General features: G+C 39.9%; 1 protein-coding gene across 1 annotated transcript in view; it reads right to left on the reverse strand.

Moving 5' to 3' along the window:
* SORCS3 (sortilin related VPS10 domain containing receptor 3) overlaps positions 1–9,342 on the reverse strand; it is a 575,638-nt gene that overhangs the window by 353,994 nt on the left and 212,302 nt on the right. The gene's annotated exons all lie outside the window — the stretch shown is intronic.

A 9,342-nucleotide genomic window follows, 5' to 3' on the forward strand; every position in this document is an offset into this window, starting at 1 on the left:
CAAATAAAAAATTATTTGGCATGACAAAAGCAGAAAAATGCAACCCATAATGAGAAGAAAAAAATCAATCAATCTAAACTATTAGTTCTCAACTAGGGGTGATTTCTCACCCCTTCCAACCTGGGAACATTAGTCAACATCTGGAGAAATTTCTAATTGTCATGACTGAAGATGCTAGTGGCAGCTAGTGGGTGGAGAATAAGGATTCCACTAAATATCCTGCAATGCACAGAATATCCCCCTCATAACTAAAAATTAGCCAAACCAAGATGCCAATATTGTCACTGTTGAGAAATCAACACCATCTCAGAAATGACACAAATGAAAGAATTAGTAAAAAGGACATTAAAACAGTTATTATAACTTTATTCCATATGTTCAAGAAGCCAGGAAAAAGGTGTACATGTTAATTATATATTTGAAAGATATAAAAATCAAACACAAATCAAATTTCCAGAGATGAAAACTACAATGTCTGAGCTAAAGGAGATTTATGGCAAATTTGACACTGCAGAAGGCAAGTGAAATTGAAACCATAATAATAGCAACTGTACAAATGAAACTAAAAAAAAACTGGAAAAACATAAATAGAACATCAGTGTGCTGCGGGACAACATCAAATGCAATTTGAGTCCCCAAAGGAAATGGGGGGCAGGGAGGAGGGGAGAGGCAAATATATTTGAAGAAATAACGGCTGAAAATTTTCAAAATTTAATGAAAACTATAAACCAACATCCAAAAAGCACAAAAATTCCCAAGCACAAGAATCATGAATAAAACAACATCAAAGAACATCATAATCAAATTGCTTAATACCAGTAATAAAGACATAAAAATACAGAGACAAAAAGATATATCACAAAGACTGGAGCAAAGATATATATGACAGCAGACAAGAACGTGAAGCAATATTTTTAAGTACTGAATGAAAAAGAAACAAACAAAAAAACAAAACAAAATGATGCCAGATAGAAATCTGGATCTATACAAAGGAATGAAGATCAAAGAAATGGCAGCTATGTGGATAAATGTAAGTCTTTCCTCTGATTTAAATCTCTTTTAAAAAGTCTTTTTGTTAAGGGGTGCCTCGGTGGCTTAGTGGGTTAAGCGGCTGCCTTTGGCTCAGGTCATGATCTCAGGGTTCTGAGATTGAGTCCTGCAGTGGGCTCTGCGCTCAGCGGGGAGTCTGCTTATCACTCTTCCACTCCCACTGCCCCTCTCCCCACTCATGCTCTCTCTGTTTCTATCTCAAATAAATAAATAAAATCTTTTTAAAAAATCTCTTTGTTAAAGCAAAAATAATAGCAAGGTGTTGTGAGGTTTATAACATATGTAGAGGTAAAACACGTGGCTACAATGGTCCAAGGGCTAGAATGGGAGAAATAGAAGTATACCATCATAAGGTTCTTATGCCATATGTGAAATGGTAAAATGTCACTTGAGTCTAGACTGCGAACATTTCAAGGTATGAACTATAAACCCAAAAGCAATCACTAAAATAACACAATTGAAGAGTTATGTCCAATAAGCCAAAAAAAAAAAAAAGAAGGTACAATGAAATAGCAAAAAATACTCAATCCAGAGGAGGAAGAAAAAGGAAAAATGGAACAAGGGGAAAGGGGGACAAATAGAAAATAAAGAATAAGGTGATAGTCTTAAATCCAAACATATCAATAATCACATTAAAAGTAAATGGTGATGAGCACTGGGTGCTATATAAAACAGATAAATTATTGAACACTACCTCTGAAACTAATGACGTATTATAAGTTGGCTAATTAAATTTAAATTTTTTTTTAAAAAAGGAAATGGTCTAAATATTCCAAAAGGCAGGGACTGTCAGATTGGATAAAAAAGCAAGACCCAACTATGATGTCTACAAGAAATATGCTTTAAATATAAAGACACAAATAGATTAAAAGCAAAATGATGGGAAAAGATGTACCAATCAAGAGAAATCTGGAGTGGCTACACTAACATCAGGTAATGTGAGTTTCAGAGCAAAGTATATTACCATGGATTAAGAAGACCATTTCATAATGATAGAGTATTCAATCTTTCCAGCAGACACAACATTCCTAATGTTTACATCTGCTAATAGAATTGCAAAATATATGAAGTATAATAAGGCACAGGCAGGGCTGGTATTCAACCATAATAATGTTAAAATAATGGAATTTGGTAAATTGCTGATGCCCCAGGCCCCCAAACATCTCCCAGCCATCCCTGCGTCTCCCCTCAGATCTTCCCCAACTCAGAAACTAAAAGGGTAACATCTGTGCCCCATGGCATCTCCTTACCCTATTCCAACCCTATCACCTCTATCTACACCAAATGGTTGCTATCCACTCTTCAGTATTTTAAATATAACCTCTGGGCTTGGATAAAGGTAATCTCAAATTTCTTGCCATTTACAAGGTTTTATCATTGCATTTATTCAAGCCGACTGGACACAGAGAAAACATTAAGTGGTGGAGGGGTATTTAAGAGCAAAGAAACAAGAATGGACAACATCTTCACTGGGCACGGGTAGTACGTGTAGAGCACGTGTTCGGAAAACACAGAAAACAAGGGCTTCTCCCATGGAGCCCTTTTGCATTTCTCGGTGAACACCACAAGGTTTGATGCTCTGCAGGGAAACACAAGTAAGTGCAATCTTTGGGCTCAACCAGCCCATGAGGCTCTTTGCCCAACCACTCGGTCAGTCACTTTTCTCTGGTGGTACCTAAGGATTTATGGATTTGATTTCAACGTTTAATTTTCAGTTTTATTCTCAGTAGCAGGGGGATAAAAGAGTAAAATCGTTTAAAAGAGGTTAACTGTTACAATTGTATGAGACTCTAAAAAGTGAAAGGAAGGGGAATGGTTTTACAATGCTCACTAAAAGAAATCTATGATGTCTCAATGCTGCAAGCAAGAGGAAAAGAGGTCCTGGGGGAAAGCACAGCTTCCCAGGCACCTTCAAAAAAGCAGACCATAAACTCAGGCTCTTAGAAGCACTCTCATTGGTCTCCCGCTGTGTCCATGGGCTTGCCACTCCCCATGCTGCTGGGAAGGTACGGGAGATAAGAGAGGAGGCCCACCTGGCATTAAATGTGCAGGCCTGCGTGCTCGGACAGCCCTTGTGGGTCTGGCCACGGCAAATCCTGACAGATACAGCAGAACTTAAAACATCCACAGACACGTGAGGAAAACAAGAAAGTAACAAAGATGCAGAGGAGGTAAGCATGATTCTCAAAAGTGGTACCGTTCCCCAGTTCACATGGGATCCAATAAAATTCTGGGTAGGAGCCACACACCATCAATATCACCACCTGGAGATCTTGGGGCAGAGGGCAAGTCCTCAGGTAAGCACCCAACAACCTGACCCTGAGTGGTAATTCTACCCCTTCCTACAACTGGACTCCTGTCTAGGAGTGGCATTCTATGTAGCAAGCCCACAGGGGCATACTAACTCGTCACTGGAAATTTGAAAGCCCTCTAAAGTCTCCATCTTCCCACCCTCCCACCCTCCGCGTCCGTGACTATATGTCTGGTAATTCCTCTGCACTCCCTCTCCACACCAGCAGAATGGAATGAGCCCAAGTCTCCCACAAGGCTCCCTTGCTTCTTTCTAGAATGTTTTCCATGACTCCTCTCTGCCCAGCTCTTCCCTACCTATCCTTTCAGCCCTCACCCAAGCTGCCCGCACCTGGGGAGCCTTTCCCAACAGCCCGGCATGAATGTTTTCTATTCTGAAGTCCTTCGGCATTATTATAAACAGTGAAATGTCTACGCCATTTGCTCAAATACGGCTTTAAATTCTCCTATAATTACTGCTTATTTGAGTCCTTTATCTCCCCAACTAAATCATAAATTCCTATAAAACAGACACTCTAGAATAAATATTTTCCCTACTATGCTTAGTGAGGTATTCATTAAATTACTTGCTAAATGAAGAAATTTGAATCGCTAGGGTTACCCAGATCTTCCACCCAAATATTCCTTTTGGGAAACTCTGTAAACCAGCACTGCCACGGAGCTCACAGACAGGAAAGTGATAACCTGCTTGTGTCCCAGTCAGATTACTCAAAAAATTGGATGAAAATGGGTGGGTAAACTGTGAAAAAAAAAAAAAGGAAGAAAGAAACTCTCTAAGCAAGCCTGAAAGCCGTCACCATAGATAAAAGTAAACATTTTATTCAGGAAATCTAGGGAAAAAATTTTCTCCACTATGTTACGAATTTTACATATTAATTTAAAAAATAGCACAATGGCAAATAGGTTCTAAATCCCATGCCATTTCTAGTTGACACCTAGTGACTATCTTGGGCTCTTACCTAAAGGATTATAATTCCAAATCTATGTTTAGGGAAAAAATATATGTATACACACACATACATATATATGTAATATTTTCATATATTGTATACATTATTGTATATATAATGTTAGACACATATAAATATATATATATAATTTATTACTTACATGGCCTTAGGGCATATTCTATGTATGTGCCTATTCTAAACAAATGGAAATACATAGAAAATTAAGGCCATAAAGTAAATGGAATGAATTCATTCCTTTTAACAAAGATATTCAAATTCAATTTCCAGGAATACTGAAAAGAGAGAAGTGGCACTTGAATAAGAATTTTAGAGCTGCTGATGAGAAAGGGATCCAAAGAGATTTTGCTGCCTCCATACAGGAAGGCCCCCAAGTAAAAGCTTCCCACCCCAACTCCATTGTATAAAACTATGGACCAAGTTACCTTTACTGGGAAAAAAAAAAAAATATTAAAGATACATTTAAAGAGTACGGAATACGGAGCAAAGAGACATAAACTCTAGTCCTCACACAACTGCTATCTAGCTGGGGTGTCTGTGAGACCATCGTCTGATGGATCTCACAACCCAGAACATGACCTGAGCCGAAATCAAGAGTCAGATGCTTAACCCCCCTAGGTGCCCCTGCTCTCTCTTTTCTAACCATTGTGTTGACAATGTTGTTGTTGCTGTTCAGCTTCAGATCATATGAGCCAAGAGAAATTCTTGGAACTATTAAGAATGAAAGTAGAAATCAGAAAACACTATGGTGCACCCGAGACTTCCCCAAGATGATGGGATATTCATCCTACCTACGTTGGGCTAGTTTGATGCGGCCATCTGCTTTACATCATACACCTCATATAAGTAGGGTAGCATGGGAATGGGAGAGAAGTAAAAAGAAACAGAAAAAAATCATAAAATGAATTTTATATTTGAAGGAGAACCTTTTTCTCCTGAGCCTTAATACCCTGAAAGCATTTTTAAAAAAATGGTGGCCATTAACATTTTTTCTAATCCTAACAAAATTAAAGTACATAAAAATATACTTTAAAAGTCCTGATGAGTCCTTAAGACTATATTGCCACAAGGACCACCTACACAGCAGAGTCTGTGGAATAGAAAGGAATGTTTTTGAACATCGTGAAAGTGCTTCTTGTGCACTTGAAATTCAAATGTGTGTGCCCTCAGAAAGCTACTAAGTCTCCCCAGCAGCATAAACCAAAATCTGCTGTCCTTGAGATCTTTGTTAACATGACCCTGATAAAGGCCAAAACTCATGATTCCAGAACATGCAGTGAAGAGACATCACTGACATGGGGGACTGCAGCCCACTTGGCCGTAACTATGAGCATCTGTAAGGGGACATGGAGATGATGCTTCTTGCGTGGGTGAGCCGCACATCAGTCAGTCTCCTTTGCATCAGCCTGGCTCTGGAGCAGACAGAGATCAGCCTAGTCACTGCATTCCAGCTCCTGGCATGGTGCCTGGCACTTAGTGGATTCTCAGGAACTCTTTGTCAAAAATACTGACTTAGAAATGTATTACTAGTCCACCGACAATTTCCCAACCTCCTACCAACTTCAATGAAGCAGAAGAAATGGGGTAAGAAAACAATCTATAAGTAAAAAATACAAGGGATACCTTGGGCAAAGAAGCCAGTTTAGGTCTACTATGATTGGTAGCAAGCATGCCTGGAGGAACATGGAAGAAAGAAAAGCTAGAGAGGTACATGGGACCAGATTCTGGAGAGCTTTGCTGGTGGGCACCATTTTTTTCACCCAAATTACTACTTATGGAAGTTCAATACTGGATTTTGGAAATATCTACTTTTCTTTACACCAGGATGTTCTATGAAGCATGACAGATTTTATAACCATATTACTTCTTGAAAAAGGTCACCTTCTGTCTATATCCAATGGAAACTCGTCCCTCTTTTCTAAGACCAACCCATCACATACATCTCATACAGTATCACCTGATTATTCTTCCCAGCTTTCATATCTAATCCTCATACAGCCAGCTCAAAACCTTTGACAGCTCCCCAAAGTCTGCTGACCGCTTCCTTAACCTGGTGTCCAAAGTCCACTGTCCTACCTTCTCTCTGGACTTCACAGTATTATATTTCAAGGTCTCTCATAGAACATATTGATTTTTACGTCACAGATCCTAGATGCTGGATTGTTTTACATCACTTGTTAGGTCTTATTTATCTTTTTATCTCCTCCAGCATAACCCAGTAGGTAGTAATCCCTCCATGTTTGAGGAATGAATGAATGAAGTGATCAAAACATACATGCAGTAAATTATATCTTCTCTAAAGATCCACATCTGTAGGGTTGAAAACTGGAAGCTTATGAGCTAAGTCTTCCTGAATAAGTACGTAAAAATATGAACTTGAATGACTTTGGAGGGGATACAAATGCTTCTGTTGACCATAGGCCCAACCCCCCACCCCAGTACCTGTCCTGCTTTACCCATTTGTTCTTCTCTGTATATTTGACTCTATAATCCTTGACTTCCAATTCATATGCATTTTAATCATAATAATAATATTTATTGAGTATTTACTTGCCAGAACGTGTTCTAGGTGCTTTTCACGTATTACTGCATTTTATACAATCCAGCAGTCAAAAGCAAGGGCCTGATGCTATGCATTTCATAGTTCAGTAACGTCAGCCGTTATCCCCAATCAGAGAGTAGAATCTACAAAAGAAGAGAGAGGCTGGTCCCCACGGTTCACACACAGAAGGAACTGAAGGTGTAGCTACCGGCTACCTGAAGAAAAGGGGCCATGCCTTCTATAGGAAGTCCAGGAACTCTTGGGGGAGGTAGAGTATCAGTCTCAGGGGCCACTCTAACAAACCCACCTCCCAGCCTCCTTGGAATCAAACAAGTTGAGTTGCCCCAATCTGGCCCTGTAATACCTAAGAGGCTCCAACTAAAAAGACCCCCACCTCTTTTCAGAGCCCTGAAATGCTCAGTAGGATCACCAGTAAGAAATAAGACATTCCCCAGTTCGCTGTTCCGTACAACATCCCTGAAAGACTTGACCCAAAAAGCTATTTTTCTTAGCTCAGACTCTCCACCAAGCTTTTCATGATGCTAATAAATGAGGTAAAGTCTAAGGTTCTGCCTTTAAAAATACATATTTCAGAATTTTCTTTATCTTCCCTTCATTGCCAGTGAATCACTCACAGTCTCCTCATAGCCTCTGCACAAAGGCACTTAATCTTCTCATCTAATGACACCATCTATGGAAAGAAGCCGCAGTGTCTCCATTCACCAATAGCCAGATCAATCATGTGTCTCTAAGAAAATGAAGTCATACCAAGCTGGTTTTTAACATTACTGAGGGGTGTCATTAAGACTCAGAGACTCTTTCTGCCGATGGGCTCTGATAGCTTGTGATTAATTAGGTAGCTCTTTCCCATAGATGCCCTCCCCGCTTCTGCTGTCAAACCTACTCACCCCCATGTGGAGACTCCTGGGCTCCCCAGACCTTGTGGCAACCAGATTGAGTGAGGTCCAGGAAAGTTCCCCACACCCACCCTTCTACTCTGGAATACAAAAATGAAACCCCTATGCTGGCTACTGAGAACTAACGAAGCAGATGGTACAACCACCTGTAACCTAATGTGTGCCCTTCCTCCATGTAATTCTGTGATCTTGGTCTCCTGAGGACCAGGACACCTTCTTCTATACTTCACTGGAAATCAGCAGCATTCTCTTTGAAGTGGAAGAGAGGGGTCAAGAGGAGATAAACACTGGGTGACAATGACAATAGCGAATTAGCATTCTTTTTTTCTAGCCCAACTGTTCACTAGCTCTTATGATATGTGCCAAGATTCTCTCATCCCAAAGCTGCGGCTGGGAGAGGGCCATGCCTGGAGCGATTAGAATAGGCAGCGATAATATGGTGCAGGGCAGCACCAAAATGGAAGGTTGTCCAAGGAAATATACAAATCACAGGGTATGTTATGAGCAAGGGAGTGGCCATCTGGATGCTTCTTCCCTAAACAGAATGTGCTTTCTTTCTTTAGGCCTGTTTCTTTATTTGTAAAATGATTCTGTTGAATTCTATAGTTCTAGGAGATCATGTTCCTTCCTCATCACAAGCATGGAGACCATATTTACCAGGATTTCCTTTCAAAACCTTAGGTATTCTGAGGATACTTGGTTCATAAGCTGATGCTCTAATTGTCATTTTTTTTCTTTCTTACTCCAAATAATAGGTTCTGTTCTAAAAGTGTCTAAAGCCAGGAGGTTTCTTTTGACCCAGGAGATAGTCCTACTTTTGATCATGGATTGAAACAAACAAACAAACAAACAAAAAAGTAACTTGGGAACCACCTTTATAATAAATCTGGGCATTTCACAGTTGGATTGAGAATAAAGGAGAGGTAGAAAGCAAATCAGGTGGATCTCTACCCACAATTTGTTGCAAAGGAACAATTTCAGATTTTTCTCCTCTGCTCTAAAAAAACTGGTATACTGATCAGTGAGTATGATCTGTTAAAACCCTTCAAAGGAGAATCTACGATTTCAAAGGAGAATCTTCCTTCTAAATTGCACTGTGCATCCATTGAGCAGCTCAGCACCTCTGGCTTCAGCTCCCATTCGGGGACTGACTTTTTCCCATCTGGGAACAGAGATGGCAGCCAGCTGCTGAGGATGCAAACAGCTTTTATCCCATTCGGTCCCATGAAAAACATGTGAATTCTTTAGGGTAAGTATTGTTGTTCCCATTTTACCAGCAAGAAAAACTGAGCCTCAGTGAGGTGCTTTGGCCAACACTGCAGCAGCTCCTTTGGAATGGAGGCAACCCTAACATCCAAATCTGGTAACACACCACATTCCAGGGTCTTTCTGCTCAGTCACTCTGCTTGGTTCTTGATAAAACTACTATACAGTTTTCAATCATCAGTAAATCAAAGACTTTGCCTTTAGAGTTGCCATTGTGTGTACTTATCTATATTTAAATAGAAGCAATTGAAAAATGAACACTGCCCGCCCTTCTATTCTTTTTTTTTTT

The sequence above is a fragment of the Leptonychotes weddellii genome, chromosome 6, assembly GCF_054177405.1.
Source record: "Leptonychotes weddellii isolate Sample4059 chromosome 6, ASM5417740v2, whole genome shotgun sequence".
Lineage (NCBI taxonomy): Eukaryota > Metazoa > Chordata > Mammalia > Carnivora > Phocidae > Leptonychotes > Leptonychotes weddellii.